This window comes from Boleophthalmus pectinirostris, unplaced genomic scaffold (assembly GCF_026225935.1).
Source record: "Boleophthalmus pectinirostris isolate CB_2022bp ecotype Guang Dong unplaced genomic scaffold, ASM2622593v1 HiC_scaffold_7, whole genome shotgun sequence".
NCBI lineage: Eukaryota > Metazoa > Chordata > Actinopteri > Gobiiformes > Gobiidae > Boleophthalmus > Boleophthalmus pectinirostris.
Window position 1 is genome coordinate 4,006,882 of NW_026571473.1, and position 18,866 is coordinate 4,025,747.

The 18,866-nt window shown below is 42.7% G+C and overlaps 1 pseudogene; it reads right to left on the reverse strand.

Annotated features, from left to right (window-relative positions):
• Positions 1 to 3,081: 3,081 nt before the first annotated feature.
• On the reverse strand, positions 3,082 to 17,649 carry LOC110160566 (apoptosis regulator BAX-like; annotated as a pseudogene).
• Between the last annotated feature and the right edge of the window lie 1,217 nt (positions 17,650 to 18,866).

Here is an 18,866-nt window from a genome sequence, read left to right on the forward strand (position 1 = left end):
AGTGTGGGCCTGCTCATTGCCCCACAGCTCAGTCGCTGTGTGTTGGAGTTCACCCCGGTGAACGAGAGGGTCGCGTCCCTGCGCCTTCGGGTCGGGGACAGGTCTCTCACTGTGGTGTCGGCCTACGGGCCGAACAGCAGTGCAGAGTACCCGGCCTTCTTGGAGTCCTTGGGAGGGGTACTAGACAGTGCACCGACCGGGGACTCCGTTGTTCTCCTGGGGACTTCAACGCCCACGTGGGCAACGACAGTGACACTTGGAGAGGGGTGATTGGGAGGAACGGCCTCCCCGATCTGAACCCGAGTGGTGTTTTGTTATTGGACTTCTGTGCTAGTCACAGTTTGTCCATAACAAACACCATGTTCGAGCACAAGGGTGTCCATAAGTGCACGTGGCACCAGGACACCCTAGGCCGGAGGTCGATGATCGACTTTGTCGTCGTGTCATCTGATCTCCGGCCGCGTGTCTTGGACACTCGGGTGAAGAGAGGGGCTGAGCTGTCAACTGATCACCACCTGGTCGTGAGTTGGGTTCGCTGGCGGAGGAGGAAGCCGGAAAGACCTGGCAGGCCCAAGCGTGTAGTGAGGGTCTGTTGGGAACGTCTGGCGGAGCCCTCTGTCAGGGGGACCTTCAACTCGCACCTCCGGGAGGACTTCTCCCGGATTCCGGGGGAGGCTGGAGATATGGAGTCCGAGTGGGCTTCATTCTCGGCCTCTATTGTCAATGCAGCTGCTCGGAGCTGTGGGCGTAAGGTCTGTGGTGCCTGTCGCGGCGGCAACCCCAGAACCCGGTGGTGGACACCGGAAGTAAGGGATGCTGTCAAGCTGAAGAAGGAGTCCTATCGGGCCTTGCTGGCTCGGGGGACTCCTGAGGCAGCTGACAGGTACCGGCGGGCCAAGCGTGCTGCAGCCCGTGTGGTCGCGGAGGCAAAAAACTCGGAGCTGGGAGGAGTTCGGGGAGGCCATGGAGAAGGACTATCGGACGGCCTCAAAGAGATTCTGGCAAACCGTCCGGCGCCTCAGGAGGGGGAAGCAGTTCTTCACCAACACTGTTTACAGTGCGGGGGGAGAGCTGTTGACCTCGACTGGGGACGTTGTCCGGCGGTGGAAGGAATACTTTGAGGATCTCCTCAATCCCACCGTCACGTCTTCCGAGGAGGAGGCCGAGGCTGGGGACTCGGAGGCGGACTCATCCATCACCCTGGCCGAAGTCACTGAGGTGGTTGGCAAGCTCCTTGGTGGCAAGGCTCCGGGGGTGGACGAGATCCGTCCTGAGTACCTTAAGTCTCTGGATGTTGTGGGGCTGTCTTGGCTGACACGCCTCTTCAACATCGCGTGGCAGTCGGGGACAGTACCTCTGGACTGGCAAACCGGGGTGTTGGTCCCTCTGTATAAGAAGGGGGACCGGAGGGTGTGTTCCAACTATAGGGGGATCACACTTCTCAGCCTTCCCGGTAAGGTCTATGCCAGGGTACTGGAGAGGAGAATCCGGCCGATAGTCGAACCTCGGATTCAGGAGGAGCAGTGTGGTTTTCGTCCTGGCCGTGGAACACTGGACCAGCTCTACACTCTCCATAGGGTGCTCGAGGGTTCATGGGAGTTTGCCCAACCAGTCCACATGTGTTTTGTGGATCTGGAGAAGGCATTCGACCGTGTCCCTCGTGGTGCCCTGTGGGGGGTGCTCTGGGAGTATGGGGTCCGGGGCCCTTTGCTAAGGGCTGTCCGGTCCCTGTATGACCGGAGCAGGAGCTGTGTTCGCATTGCCGGCAGTAAGTCAGACCTGTTCCCGGTGCATGTTGGACTCCGCCAGGGCTGCCCTTTGTCACCGGTTCTGTTCATTGTATTTATGGACAGAATTTCTAGGCGCAGTCAGGGGCCGGAGGGGGTCCGGTTTGGGGACCACAGGATTTCATCTCTGCTGTTTGCGGACGATGTTGTCCTGTTGGCTTCATCGAACCAGGACCTGCAATGTGCACTGGGGCGGTTTGCAGCCGAGTGTGAAGCGGCTGGGATGAGGATCAGCTCTTCCAAGTCCGAGGCCATGGTTCTCGACCGGAAAAAGGTGGCTTGCCCTCTCCGGGTGGGTGGGGAGTCTTTGCCTCAAGTGGAGGAGTTCAAGTATCTCGGGGTCTTGTTCACGAGTGAGGGAAGGACGGAACGTGAGATTGACAGGCGGATCGGTGCAGCTTCGGCAGTGATGCGGTCGCTGTATCGGACCGTTGTGGTGAAGAGGGAGCTCTGGGTAGTGACCGAAAGGACGAGATCGCGGATACAAGCGCTCGAAATGAGTTTCCTCCGCAGGGTGGCTGGGCGCTCCCTTAGAGATAGGGTGAGGAGCTCAGTCACACGGGAGGAGCTCGGAGTAGAGCCGCTGCTCCTCCACGTCGAGAGGAGCCAGTTGAGGTGGCTCGGGCATCTGTTCCGGATGCCTCCTGGGCGCCTCCCTCGGGAGGTGTTCCGGGCACGTCCCGCCGGGAGGAGGCCCCGGGGAAGACCCAGGACACGCTGGAGGGACTATGTCTCTCGGCTGGCCTGGGAACGCCTCGGGGTCCCCTGGAGGAGCTGGAGGACGTGTCTGGGGTGAAGGAAGTCTGGGAGTCCCTGCTTAGGCTGCTCCCCCGCGACCCGGCCCCGGATAAGCGGACGAAAATGGATGGATGGATGGATGGATGGACATGTTTCTGCTGCTGCATCTTCAGAACTGTCCTCGATGTTGGTGGTGACGTGTCGTATATCAGCTGTTGTTACTTCCTGTGGGCGTGGTCAGACCTGGTGGACCTGGCAGGTCGCTCAGACTGACCACGCCTCCCGTCGTCCCAGGTGTGTGAAAGCAGGAACGCTCCTTCATCATGGTTAATGCTGTCTGTGCCTCATTTCCTGATTTCACTGTCCTCCCTGATCCAGCGTTTGAACTTGTTGTTCTCTGATTAAATGACCTGAGCCCCGGACCTTTTACAGTGGTCCGACATGGCAGATTTTTGTTTTTCCTGTTCTGCTTTGTCTTTCTGTGTTCTGGTGAGTCTCCCTGATGTTTTCTTTTTGCATTCCTTTTGGTGTTCCTTTTTTTCAGTCGTTCCTTCTTTCACACACCTGGGGCACCCTCCTCCAGAGAGCACAGGGCGATGGGAGGCCTGGTCAGTCTGAGCGACCTGCCAGGCCCATCAAACTGACCACAACAACTGATATACGACACGTCACCACCAACACCAGGGACAGTTCTGAAGATGCAGTAGCTGAAAAATGTCAACAAGGTAAATACACTTTACTGTATTGTTTTAAAAAGAACCCAAGAAGTTAGAGTACATAAGCAGAGAAAATGAACATCTTTGGTTTACTCTGTGTTTCAGTCATTGATCAAAGGTAAAAGGTAGCTGTTAACTTGATTACAGCCATTGTTTTAGCCTCATTAAAGCTACTTCACTCCTAGATGCACCATCTGATATTAGAGACGAGAGATTTTCTGGAGACAATCTCAACAAAAATATTCCAAAGTTGTTTTTTTAGAACACACCCATAATCTTTTTATTCAATCCAAGCTCCTCAAGATACCTGAACTTGTACATTATTATGCACTGGTCATTTTATTCAGAGCATGCAATAATTCACTACCACGTAATCAGTGTTGGGAAGGTGACTTTTAAAATGTATTCCCCTACAGATTACAGATTACATACCCCAAAATGTAGTTTGTAACGTAATCCATTAAATTACTAAAAGTGAGTAACGTAATCTGATTACTTTGGATTGATTGATTGATTTGTTTTTATTTCGATTTTGATTTGCTGTAGAGAAGCAAAGACGAGGAAATCTTCACATAAGATGTTTTGTCTACTAAAAGAAAATAAAAAGTCCAGTCTTTACTTAACCAAATTAAAAATATTATTGATAGAAGAGGACACAGTCCGCACAACATGGTTTCGTCCTGTTAAATCCTGTTTTAGTCCTGTTTTAGTTCTGGTTTAGATCTAGTTTAGACCTGGTTTAGATCTAGTTTAGAACCGGTTTTAGCCCTGGTTTAGATCTAGTTTAGACCTGGTTTAGACCTGGTTTAGAACTGGTTTTAGCCCTGGTTTAGTTCTAGATTAGACCTGGTTTAGACCTGGTTTAGATCTGGTTTAGATCTAGTTTAGAACCGGTTTTAGCCCTGGTTTAGATCTAGTTTAGACCTGGTTTAGAACTGGTTTTAGCCCTGGTTTAGTTCTAGATTAGACCTGGTTTAGACCTGGTTTAGATCTGGGTTAGATCTAGTTTAGAACTGGTTTTAGCCCTGGTTTAGTTCTAGATTAGACCTGGTTTAGACCTGGTTTACACCTGGTTTAGATCTAGTTTAGACCTGGTTTTAGTCCTAGTGTAGACCTGGGTTAAGTCCTGTTTCAATCCTGAATTAGTCCTGGTTTAGGCTTGGTTAAAAAAAAAAAAAAAAAAAGGGATATAGTCCAAAATGTGAAAACAGGAAAATACCACCATGTAATCCATTTATTTGAACAAAGTAACTGTAATCCAATTACCACTCATGGAAACAGTAACTGTAACTGAATACAGTTACTCATAATTTGTACTCTGATTACGTAACTCTGGTACATGTAATTTGTTACTCCACAACACTGCACATAATATTCAAAGCTTGTTCAAAATGAGAGAGAGCAGGGTGAAAAAATGCATAGCACACTCGTTTGGCTGTTGTCCAAATACTTTTTTATTAACAAAATAACGTTTCGGCAAAAAACTTTGGGACCTCCCATTCATTGAGTGGGTATATAGGCACCTGGGCTGGCAACCATTTTGTGTGCTGTGGTCCAAGACAAGAAAAATATCTGATGAAGGCTTTTTTTGCCGAAACGTTATTTTGTTAATAAAAAAGTATTTGGACATCGGCCAACCGAGTGTGCTATGCATTTTTTCACCCTGGTCTGGCTGCTCCTTGCATTTGCACCTCTGCAAGAATCTTGGTGTGTTTTTTCTGTTTCTTTTGAAAATGAGAGAGAGAATTTATAATTTTAGAGCGTATGGAAATTTCAAACTGCATAATGTACGAACTACCTGTAAAAGTTTGTGTGTGTCTGTATGTGGTGTAAAACTCTGGAACAGTCTGGATACACGTCTCAAGCAATGCCAAAATATCCATAAATTCAAGTTGTTCTATAAACATATGGTCTGGTCACAGTATATGGAGTGGGTCATAATATTAGAACAATACTGCCTCTGTAGTGCTGCTTTATGTTTGTTGTTTTCTTACCATTGCTGGTTTGTGCTGTCCATTACATGACTTGTATTTGTTGTTTCTTACCATTGTCTGTATCCTTAACTTCACCATTGTTGGTGCACTTATGTTCTACTATCAAACTATAACAGTGACTTTGTCTGCACTTGTAAATAGTTCATATAGTTTAATTCAAAATGTCTGAAAAACGTAAAAGAAGATCATTGTGTTAGATTAAGAAGAGTAGGAGTGGGATTAAATACATTTTCTTCTTCCCACTCCTTTTTGGGCAAAGTAATAATAATAATAATAATAGTAATTTTTGTTGTTATTTTCATTTCTATTATGATTTCACTTATGTTTTATGTTCCATTGTATATAAATGTAAATCTTTATTTGCCCAAAATAAATGCATAAATAAATAAATAAATAAATAAATAAATAAAGCAAGGGTCTCCAACCTGTAGCTTGAGAGCTACCGGTAGCTCTCCACCCCCTTTCAAGGGATTTCTGAATTACAAATATTGCTCTGAATAACCCCAATTTGATTGATTAAATGCCTGTTTCCTTTGTAAATATATAATTTTGATGCCTAATTTTTGTGCACTGATAACTGGATAATGGGTTATGTTTTATAGACATCAAACTGTTCCTCGTTTTCGGCTTACCATGGCTCTTATATTTACAAAATTTCTGACAGCCACTAAAATTAGGAGCTCTCTGGCATTTTGTTTAATAAAAAGAAGTTCACAGGAGGAAAAATGTTGGAGACCTCTGCTCTACTGTATCACAGAATACAACAGTTCATTTGAGGCAAAAAAAAAATAAAAAATCAATTAAAACTACAACTAAATGATAATTTTGAGTTTTGGAGATGTACACAGTTTAATAATCCAGGATTACTATGTGAATCATAGACTGTATATATAAATGGACAGAGCTCACCTTCTAGCTTCTGCATTCCAAACTGGAAGTGAGTATGGGCACACTTCCAGCTCCAGTGAGCTTTGTATTGTACTTTGTATTGAAAAACCATCGGCCCTCTCTCTGTCTCTGCAGTGACCTTCATCATTTTGGTCTTTAAATGTTTCTATTAACTCACTCTGCATGAGCCTGTTGTTTTTATTTCACTGTTTTGGCTCTTTGGTATCTATGATACTCACAGTTGGAATTCCAAATATGGAACTCGGCTCCAAATTTGCCCTGCTCTGCTAGCGTTTTGGTGAGCTTCATTTGATTGGAGCCAAACACTAATGAGTGGGTAATGTCATACTCCCTCAGTCCACTGCTAAGTCTATGCTCCCTTCATATCCCAGTACTCACCCAGCCTCCCTCCTTTATGATCCACTGGTACAGCTGGTCACTGATGACTTCATTCACCCAAGCTGATGATTGGTCTGATGAGTTCTTTGTGATCTGTGGTTATCGCCTAGAAGCCCAAAGCAAATTATGTAACAACAGTATACAAGATTAAAGAGGGCGCATAAACTATTAACACATAACATATTTAGGTCACCAGGTTTATTGTTTTGAAAATGTTATATTCACCGAAAACAATTAAACACATTAAAAAGTGTCATTGTTTTCAGTATTTGACAATCTTCCAGGTTACACGGGCTTGTGGACTGAGCCTTAGACAAGACGCAAGACAAGATGGTCTCATGTACCTAACCATAAGGAAGGTTGCAATAAAACCTCTGCGAGCATGTTTCTGATGAGGGAACACTGTTATAACATGGTAACACTGTAACAGTGTCATCCCTCAGTGTCCAGGACTGGTTCAGTGTAGAGTTTCCACATTTTAACATGATCATCTGGACACTGTTTTTGCAATCATGTTTCAGGTCCAATCAGAAGCCATTTTCATTTGGTTTAAAGCACTGGTAATAATAATCACTGATACTGACGTAAGGTTCAATTCCCAGTGTTTCAAGCCAGGTCCATCAAATTGACAATGGCTTCTGGGTGGGAGCCAAAACATTTTGATCGTCTGGTTCAAGACCTTCCTGCATTCAAAACAAGACGTTTGTTTGACAAAGAGGTTTTTCATTCAATCATTTTCATAATGAATTAGCTGTGCCTCTGTCAGATCAGATTATGTGGACAGGACAGGTGAAGACAGCAGTACCCTGTAGATGAGCTCGAAGGCCAGGTGAAACAAAGACACAATTCGTCCCCAGTTGATGCCGTCTTCAAAGATGCTGTTGGCCACTGCCATGAAGACGTCATGAGGACAGTTGGCTTCTACTTGGTTGATCAGTCTACAGGAAAGAGATCATTCTTTTGACTGCTGATCAGAGGTGCACAGAATACAAAAAAAAAATTAAAAAATCAAAATCGCAAAAATCAAAACAGATTAAGTGTTTAGTGTGAGAGTCATAATTATATTCGTGCAGAGTCTAAATTGAAAACATTGTGGCATTAACCACTGAAATCTAATTTCAAACATGAACAAAATATATTCCAACTATCATGTTGTTTCTGTCCTGATTTTCTATGTTAAAGCCACAGTAAAGCCAAAATGTACTTTTTAAGTTTTGGCTGTTTGAAACAGACCTTCAAACCTAAGGCTATGTTCAGACTGCAGGGCTTAATGCTCAATTATGTTTTTGCGAGGTCGTTCACATTTCCAATTAAATGTGACTTGTATGTGACTCCAGTGTGAACATTAAATGGCCCGAAAGTGTCCCACATGTGACACTGGAGACACGACGACGTCAACCACAGCGAGCGTCTCTGTGTTTACAGAAGTTGTCCAAACATGGACGCAGCATTGAGCACCTGGAGATTTTAAAGTTCCTCTCGTACCGGAGCCACAACATGAACAACTTACTTGTTTTAAGGAGGAGATTGAGAAGGAGAAGGACGAGGTTTTTGGCCGTGGGGTTTTGTGGGACAGCGGCAGCGACGTCCGTTGAAAGGAATGTGTGGATGTGGAGACGGAGCCAAGAGTGGTGAGTGGTGATGTGCTTCACTTCAGTGACATGGAGTTCATTAACAATTTTCACCTACTTCAGAGCAGAATAGTGACGTTTGTGTCTTGTTGATAACGTGTAGGTCGAATGAATGCGCTTTGGCCGTTCAGACTGAAGTCACATGTCAAAAGATCAGATATGTATCAGTTTCAGGAGCACATATCCAAGTGTCCTGAGTCGCATTTGAAAAAATCGGATCTGTGTCATTAAAAGATCAGATACAGGTCACATAGGGGCCAAAAAATCAGATTTGGGTCACTTCAGGCTGCAGTCTGAACGTAGCCTAACTGTTATTTGGCCTAGAAGCTAGAGGATGGTCACTTCCTGTTTGTTTCCATGGAAATATGATTCCTCTGGCTATAATTTTCCACTGCATGGCATAAAACATCTCCAGGACAGGATGTGCGACAGGTGCATATTTCTCTCACACGTCTCTACCCACAATAAAGAACACACTTAAATAACAACACTTAAATTGACAACCAAAAGAAAAAAGTATTAATTCACTCACTCTCCTCTCACCTATTTAGAAGACAGTAAGTACTGTTTTGAAATTGGGAACTGTGTCTCAAATCACATGGCCCTGAACTGCGGGGTGTCATAGAACAGAGCTCATAAGTTTGGATTTTTTCCATCTATTTGTCAATAAACCTTGTCTGGCAAATCCAGTCTGATATCCATCTGTATTTTTTTATACAGATTGGTAAGTTCTCAAGATGTGTGTCCCAAGAATGAGACACATTATTTGCCTTTAAAAAGCAGCATCCCACCTGTAGATGCCCCACAATGTGTGTAGTTACTTGAATGAGTTTGGTGCATCTAAATAAAATCTTCGGCGCACCCAAATCAAGTAATTAGTCTGGAGCCCTGAACAAATCACTAAAGGGCTTTACTTATGGCATTTCTGTATTATCTTACATGACCTGTTCATCTCTATGGATGTAACTAATCCACTCTGCTCTCCTGGACAGCACATTTTCTGCTCATTCTCACCGCTGCAGCCCAGGATTGTGGCGAATATTGTCCGTGATGGTGATTAACTGCTCGACCGCCTGTTTGACATTGTGGTTCTCTAGTTCATGAGGGCTCCCCCCCAGGTCCTCGAAGGAGATGTGATGCTCAGGATGCTCCGAGTTCAGGCGCTCCCACACATACCTGCAAACAGCACACAACATTTCAAGCCCTCTCTGAAGTCTGGAGGTGTGTCTAGGCTGGTACTGATCACTTTATGCGTTAGAAACACCTCTGGGTCCCCACCGCACCGCCCTGTACCACCCCTGTGGAAACAAGGCCAGTATCATCTCCATGGAGACAAGCACAAGGCAAGCCCCCAAAACAAATGTTACACAATGCACCTTTAATAATAAAAGTAAATTGACCATGGAGTTATTTTAGCACCATGGAGTTATTTTAGGTTCTGTCCTCAATCTGTTCTCAAGTTTGTTTGTTTTTTGCACGAGAATGTCACCAAACCACTTAATAATAAAGTTTTCAAATATTTAGTCAGACCAGAGGGAAATGGCTCGTGCTGTTTGGAGAGTGCAGGGGTTGGAACTGAGAGAAAATCTATGCAGACACAGAGGTAGACCAGGACATGAGTGCCCCAAAAGCTAGTATATACATACCTTCTAAAAATCACTGCTCCCAAATCCACAGTGTCCACAACAACTGCAAAGATCACAACAGTGACAACAGGATCAAGATGACACATGAGGTATAATCATTAAGTGTTAGAGATTAGGGTTGTATCAAGAGTGTCAACAATCAGATACTAATCAAAACTAAAATTACTATCAAAATTAGATGCTCATTTGAGCAGGTATCAGCACTAACTGAGTAAGCCATGTTCACAGGACAGAAGTGAGCCTTGTTCTTTGTGAGGAGATAAGAGTCACCTGAATGGAGGAGTACACTAAGGCCCCTAATGAGCAGAATCGTGTTTCCAAAATATACCACATGGGGGCGTCAGCACTTGCATCTTCATGTAACCCACAAATTATTGGAGGGATATTCACTGCCCAGTTACAGTTGGAAATTCAGGAGGGCAATACCACCTAATTTTTGAGTCAAGCGTGGCAAACAAAAAGATATGACATTTTTAAAGAAAGAATTGGGAATAAAGGTCGGTATGTACTTAACAAAAATAGCTGTATATAATAAATATAAATTAAAGAGAAAAGATAATAAGCATGAGAGTTAACAGGGATTAATTTGTATCCTCAGATACTGCCAAATACATCAAGAGTTGAGAGTTCAGCAGAGATTGAATTATCCAGATGGGAGATGTACAAGATCATATCATCTGCACAGAATTTTTTGTTTGTTTGTTTAAGACCATATTTGACCTCCATATTTTGCCTAGCAGCACCTGGCTCTGGACCCAGAGCAAACAGTAAGGACGAGAGGGACAACTCTGACTCAACCCACGAGAAACACGGAATGGTTTTGATTATAAACCTTTTATGAAAACCAAGTAATGTAAAATCATTTTATACAATTTATAAGTTGACAGCCAAAATAGAATTTTGTCATTGCCTTAAAAAGGTAAGCCCATTCAAGTTTGCTGAAAGATTTTCGGAATCCACTGACAGTCTTAACTCTGGAATTGAGGAACTGGGTGAACCAGAAATAATTATGTGAATATGAAAAAAGATCATGTGTTTTTAAAGCCTGTTTGGTCAGGGAGATGATTTATTTGTGGTAGAGCACATAATAGCGTGAGGCTAAATTTGTGACAGTAGCCTTAGCTAAAATGGAAATGTCATCATTAACAGAGATATGGTGGTAGGAGGCACATTTTGTTGGATCCTTGCCCTTTTTTCATTGAGAGATATAGATGCCATTCTTAAAGTCTGGGGAAAGACACCTGCTTAAAGAGAATCACTGTTCATATTCAAAAGGTGAGGAATTAACTGATGAAAAAAAGTGCATGGCAACCCATCTGTCCAATTCTTTTATCAGATTGTAAGAACTTAATGACACTTCCCCATTCCTCAAGTCATACAGTTTTTATCATCATGTGTAAAACATACAGTGTATCAGTGATGAACTTGGGGGCTGCAGTCTGTTTTAGACTGCAGCCCCCAAGTTCATCACTAAAACTGATGAGCAAGTATCCTTCTTGCTTTATCTCCAATACTGAAGAAGTATAAAAGACATAAGCAAGAGAAGACCTTGTCCCTTTGTAAGTGAAAGACCAGGATACAGAGGTTCATTTTGTTTCTAAAACACAACACAACCAGACACAAGCAGACACTGTATATGGACATGCTGGATCATGCTTCTGAAGAATGCACACACTCTGGTTGCTCCTGCTGCTTCCTTTTTGCTTTTTAATAATGTTATCTATTCCAGTGCTGGAACATCTGTCTACTTATGATTTTCTTTGTAGCAAACCAAGACTTTTAAACCATTTTTACATTTTTGAATAAGTTGAGCCAGTGACATGTCCGGGGATAGAAACCCAGGGAAAGGATTTCTGTGAACACTGTCGGAACTGTCAGCAGCTACAAGCATGAATATTTCCTTTAGAAACTGAAGGACTTCATTGGACACTACAAGTGACGACCAGTGGTACTTGTAGCGTTCGAGCATACAGTTACTTCTAGTGAAGTCAACTTAAACCTGAGTGATACTGTGTCTTTTCCAAAACTTTGTAAAGGTCATAATACTAAAGCCAGTAACAAATTTACTCACTGAACACAAGGTTGTTCAACGCGTGTGTGCTCAGAGGACTGCACTGCACTGAGAACTTTTCTGGAAATGAGAGGACATGTTCAAGGGAAATGTTTCACACCTGAACACAGGTGGAGCCACAGAAAGGACAGTGGAGCTGAAAGGACCAAAATAGTTTGTTTTCCTCGTACAAGCATGAAACTTTGCCAAATTACAAACACCCCCAGAACTAATATTTCTGAATATGGAACCAAGTGTAATTTAACACTGGAGCTGAGAACTGTACATGTCACAAAACAGACTACATGAAAACAAAGATGGCATAAAAAATACTGCATAATCCATTTCTTATTGTCTAATTTGCTTAGTTATCAATTTTCTAATTTTGAAAACTACTTTTTCTACACTCCGAAGCATTAAGGAAGTCACGTGACAGTTTTCCTTGAGAAAGTAAGAGTTGTGTGGGTTCTCTGTGGTAGAAATCCAAGTTAATACACTATTTTATATTTTAAAGCCATATTTATTGGGTTTTTGATAACAAAAAACATTTAACCACCTCTAAAGTTCTGTAAGTGCCAATGTGAGTGCAATTAAATGCTGCATGGGAGCAACGCTTAACCCCAAACAAGTGTCGGTCTTCAGAGAACACAGAAGTGAGCACTGTCCTGTGTTAAGAAATGTCACAGGCGATACATTGTGTACAGAAGTGATATCTCCGGTATCAGCACGCGATTCTGGGAAAGCAGAAGTACTTGATGAACCTCAGCCTCTAAGAGAGAAAGTGAAAAGGTCTCTTTGGGAAGAATTTTCACGTACTACCTCATAGACTCTTTTGTTCGGTTATCAGTCCAAATGTTTTTGTTTCGACTCAAGTCATAATCACATGATGTTCCTCCATAACCAGGAACCTCCACACCTCCCTGACCTCCTCCAGCCCCACCACCTCCTGCACACTCGGATCAGCTGACTCAAACCTTCTCACTCCCACAGCCCGAATCTTTGCCATTGCCACCCCAACCCTCTGGAACTCTCTCCTCCTCCACATCAGAAACTCAGACTCACTAACACTTTCAAAAACAGCTCAAAGATCAGCTTTTCCTCACAGCCTGTAACCCCCAAAATGACTGTGTCCTCCCTCCTTGAGTTTGTCCTGTCCTTAGTATTGTGAAGTGTCTGAGTTACTGTGAGAAGCACTTTATAAAACAGATGTATTATTATTGAGCCCGGTCAAGCAGAAGTAAACAGCAAGGCCAAAAATTCAAGTTAATGCATCTGATATAAAAATGTATTGAACAGATACATATGTACTCTAGTTTATGAAACTGTTGACCTTTTTTCTGTACCATTTTTGGTTCTAAAGTTCCATATGTTTTAAACAGACCATGTATGAAACATGGAACAAAAATTATTTCTCAAATTTCAAAGACCTGCAAATCATGTCAATAAATGGATGTATTTCATCATATCTTGTGTTATTCCATCTTTGAACTGTTGATGAAGGGACATGATTTAAAAAAAAAAAAAAGCATTTAAAATGATAAAAATTTGCTTGGAAGGACTGACATATTTTATAGAAATAGTTTCCTTTCATTTTGAAGTAATATTAAAGTATTCGGAAGAAAAAATCATGCACCTTCTACTTGCTTGTACAATTTTCCCTCCGTTACTTTTCCCTCCGTTACCATGACCTTTCTTAATAAAAAATCTCATGACTCAAAAAGTAAGAGGTTTTTCAACCTAATCTTGTACCATATGGTAGAAAACTATATGAAGCAAATATTCAAACCAGTTTGTTAAGGATATGGAAGTGAGAACCAAGAGTTATCACTGTTTGGATTTATTGCCCAAAAAGTGCTGCATATTTCATTCCCTCCGTTACCGACATGAGTTTTTAAAATTTTTGTCAATAACTTGAAAGAATATCACAGGTTTAACTTTACACATATCACAGTGTTAACTCTTTTCCTATATTCTGATACCTTACTTATTTCAATAGCTGATGACATGACTTTATTTATATCCAGTTCAAACTTCAATGTTCTTATAAAAAAAAAACAAATGTTGCATTATGACCAATTATGTCTGAATGTCAAAACAACTAATTATATGATTTTTTGTGGCAAAAAATCATTTCCAACTAACCCTAAAATCAAAACTGATTAAAATGAAAGAACTCGTGTCTCATTCACCAAATTTCTGGGCGTCATTGTTGATGATGATCTAAACTGGAAAGAGCAGCTGACTGGGTGACCAGAAAAATGAAGACATCTCTTGGTATTATAAGAAAAGTTTGTACATTTCTGGACTCAAAGTTTAATACTTTACATTATAGTTTAATTTATCCCTGTCTGTCATATTGTAATCTACTCTGGACTGCACTTTCTCTACTCTGAACAAAACATTATTGGTGCAAAAATATTTTGTTCAAATTGCAGTTCATTCCTGCCACTAATATTGTTCTCATCAAACTTAACATTCTTAATATCTATGAGATTAATATTCATCAATTTGTATTTTTATGTATAAAATTCTTTAATTCAACAACGATCCCCAAACATTTCACATTTTATTTTAAAACCAATGCAGAGATTCATAGAAACAAAACTCATCAAAATCATAATTTTCATGTTCCAAATGTGTCACATCAAGAGCTCAGTTTTACTTCGATACAGAAGCTGTAAACTCTGGAGCAGTTTTCACATCTGGTTCGTAAAGCAGATCAGTCGTTTAAAAAAAGGAAATGTTTGATAGTTCGTTATAATGTTTGATAATGTTTCAATTGTGGATGTTTCGTTGTGTTTTAATTCATCCGTTTTTTGTTTTGTTTTTTTTATGCACAGCAATAATGTTCAGTTTTTAATGTATTCATAAGGTGGAGACTTTAATAAGCTCCTTTTGTTTTTGTTTTTTTTGCCTTTGGCTTGTGTTTTTTTGGTTTTTTGGGGGGTTTTTTTTGGACTGGACAGTGGAACTTTAAACACGTGAATGGGCCATTATCACGCTTCCGGGTTTTGTGGGCGGGTTTTGTCGAGTTTGTGCACTTCCACTTCCGGTGCAACAACAACAATGACTCAAACGACGGCTAGATGTCACTGGTCTTTTTAAATTATGAATTAATCAACACGATCAATGCATATTCTTTGTAAATACTTTGTAAAAGCTTTATAATGGGCAAAAGAAGTTATTGGGACCAGTTAAAGCTCCACAGCGCGAGCAGAACAAATGTAACATAGACACAAAAAGGAGCAAAAAGTCCGCTTCAAACAGGTGTTCTCGCTCTGTCTATTTTATTTTCTCAGAGCATCGTGAAGTCCATTGAAGTCCAAAACATCACGGGGCTGGCTGAAGTGGACTTTTTTCTCCTTTACGTGCTAGCAAAAGAGACACTCGTATGCCGACGTTAGCTGACTGAAACTGAGAGGTGAACGTTCTTCCTCTCAGAATCCAAATGACATGGGGGAATTTACTTAGCCTCATTTCAAAATGAATACTCTTGCTTTTGTTGGGTATGTTGGGTAAACGCCTTATATCCATACACCAAACTGACGTTAGCATAAGCTAACCCTCCTGTTCTAAAGCACAGGCAACCCCTGTCCCGACATACAGTCACTCCAACAGACCCCCACACCGACATACAGTCACTCCAACAGACCCCCACACCGACATACAGTCACTCCAACAGACCCCCACACCGACATACAGTCACTCCAACAGACCCCCACACCGACATACAGTCACTCCAACAGACCCCCACACCGACATACTGACACTCCAACAGACCCCACACCGACATACAGTCACTCCAACAGACCCCCACACCGACATACAGTCACTCCAACAGACCCCCACCCCGACATACAGTCACTCCAACAGACCCCCACCCCGACATACAGTCACTCCAACAGACCCCCACACCGACATACCAACAACCCTCCACCCCGACATGCCCCCATTCCGACACCAATGAACCAGGACTAAACCAGGACTAATCTTGAACGAGCGAGAAAGAGAGAGAGAACCGCCATCCCGTATTGGAGGGTATTGGGCGTAAAGCTCTGTGCCATTAGAGCGCGCAGAGCTTTACGCACGCTGCTCTGGTGGCAGATGCCAGGTTAACGAGTGCGTAAAAGTCCGCAACTTTAAGTGCACGCAGCCGCCTCTTTATAAACTTTTATGAATTTATAAAAGGGACCGACGCATTTCTGTGTAAGCTCTTATAATAATTAAATAATTATACCTCTGTCCTCTATGACCAGGTATAATTCTAATCTTTTAGCCCTTATTCATGAAAATATCCAGATTCCTAAATCATAGATCTTTTTAGTGTCTCTATCTGACTGCGAGCCCGACACCACTTCACTGTCGCAACACACTGAGCTTCACAGCGCATTCTCGTGCGCCCTGGTCTTTGCCAACAGGTAATGAATGTCTCCTGCTCCTGTCCATTCACAAAAATGTCCAAACTGTCACACAATTCAGTTTTTCGTAGTTTCTCTGCTTGGCCGTATCATTGCGCCTTGAGCCAAATTCGCGTCACCGCGCGCCTCCACCTGCAGTGTCAGGTAACGCCCCGTCACCTCTTCATTCATAAAATTCTTACACATCTGTCCCTTGTAGCTGCTGCTCGGCTGCACTCGCAGTACCAGGACCTTTACGCACAGTGGTGTCTTCAACAACAGGATTCTGCCACTACAAAGGATAAAGAAATGTCGGAGTGCAGGGACGTTTGATAAAAAATGGAAATGCCGCTACTCTGACAATAACACGTCAATATCGGAGCGATGGTTTGTCGGATCGGCAACTGTAAAGTTATGTTAGCTAGTAGCCACTCATCTTCATAGGTGAAATTTTCAAAAAAATAAACTGTGTCCTTTGTCCACTTTGGAGCGGGCTGTGATTCAGTGTTGATCAATGAGATGTTGTACGTCGGAAAAGGATATTTTCAGTAAATTTATAAGGGATGTAGTCTATGTAAACAACTTCAGTTCGTCCATCATCAGTTCAATCAACAGAGTGACAATTCACTGGAAGTATTCGTGCACAAAGCTCACTGAATGCGGAAGTACTACGTATCAGCGTGATAAGTCTATAGCCTATGTTGTTTCTGGCGAACAAGCTGGCATTTTCGAAACAATAAATAAATAAAATAATAAAATAATATGTATGTGTTAGCAGTTATTTCCCCATGGAAGTAAATCTTTCTTTAAATTAAACATGAGGCCCGTTTTCCACCGTCAAGTTTAGTCATGTACCGCGCTCCTACCAAACCTGCTCTTCAGGATAAGTTCAGATCAAACTCTGTAAACATTGTCTGTAATTTGTTTAAATTCTTAAAAGTAATTCTTGGCTTAAATTTGATCTCATGAAGTTGACATACCTCCCCCGCGCGCAGCTCCTGGAGGCTCCGGAGTTTGTCTCCAGTCTTTTTCTTTTTTCCGCTCGTCCGCCATGAGACCGCGGCACGCGTCAAATGTCACAGTCTGCACAGTTTGAAAAGACGAAGCAGAAAGCAAAGGACTGCTGTAAAGTTTTCCTGGCGATAACACGGAAGAAAAGAGCGCTCACCGAAACCGCAGCCCGCAGTGCCCGCTCCTCTCCGTGCGCCCTGGCCCCGTGCCGAGCTGCGCCACAACACAAGTGCCTCTGGATCTACGCTGCCTCCTCTCAGCTCAGCTCACAAATATTCATCTTCAATCACATTCTGGGAAGAATCAGGACCAATATGTAAAAAAAAAAAATAAATAAAAATCTAATAAAATAGCCCTTAAATTAATCAATAATAAAATAAAAATACAATTAGGCATTAATTCCAACTTTTTGTACTGGACTTTTTAAAACCTAATCACAAGTCCCTAAATCTCATTTTAGTGAGATATGCTTCAGCTTTGACATGAGAATTGTCAAAACCCTGTAATAGTTCACCTGACGAATGAAAAGCTACAACGCAAATTTAAGGACACAGGAGGATGTCCTCCCATCAGCGCGCTCAAACAAACATGTGCAAAATAAAGTCTTTCAGCCTATCCGGCTTTACGTGTCCCAAAAACTTCCCAAGGTTTTCCCTCCGCTGCGTAACAAGCGTTACGTGAGTGTGTAGAGTGTGTATGCTGCTCGTGACACCCGCGCTTCAGCACTTTGTCACAGCCAGAGCTCCCGCGGAGGAGAACGATCCAACGTGTGTGGAAATCGCACTGATCCAACAATAGAGCGATATACTCCACAGCGTTAGCTCCACGGCCTTGACAGCTCCTGGCATATGTCCAAGTCCGCGTGTGACGTCACACCCTCTGCGCGTGCCCGCGTGCGTCCCCACTCCACTTAAATCCCTGCGCGTCTGGAGAGGGTGGAACCAACAGACTAATACAAACATGGTACATACACGTACACGCACACATGCACATGTACATACACATGGTACATACACGTACATACACGTACATGTACACATGGTACATACACGTACATGCACATCTACACATGGTACATACACGTACATGTACACATGGTACATACACGTACACGTACACATGTACATACACATGGTACATACACGTACATGTACACATGGTACATACACATACATGTACATACATGTACACACATGGTACATACACGTACATACACGTACATGTACACATGGTACATACACGTACATGCACATCTACACATGGTACATACACGTACATGTACACATGGTACATACACGTACACACACATGGTACATACACGTACATGTACACATGGTACATACATGATACATGTACACATGGTACATACACGTACACGTACATGTACACATGGTACATACACATGTACACATACATGTACACATGGTACATACATACACATACATGTACACATGGTACATACATGATACATGTACACATGGTACATACACGTACATGTACACATGGTACATACATGATACATGTACACCATGGTACATACATGATACATGTACACATGGTACATACATGACATACATGTACACATGGTACATACACGTACATGTACATG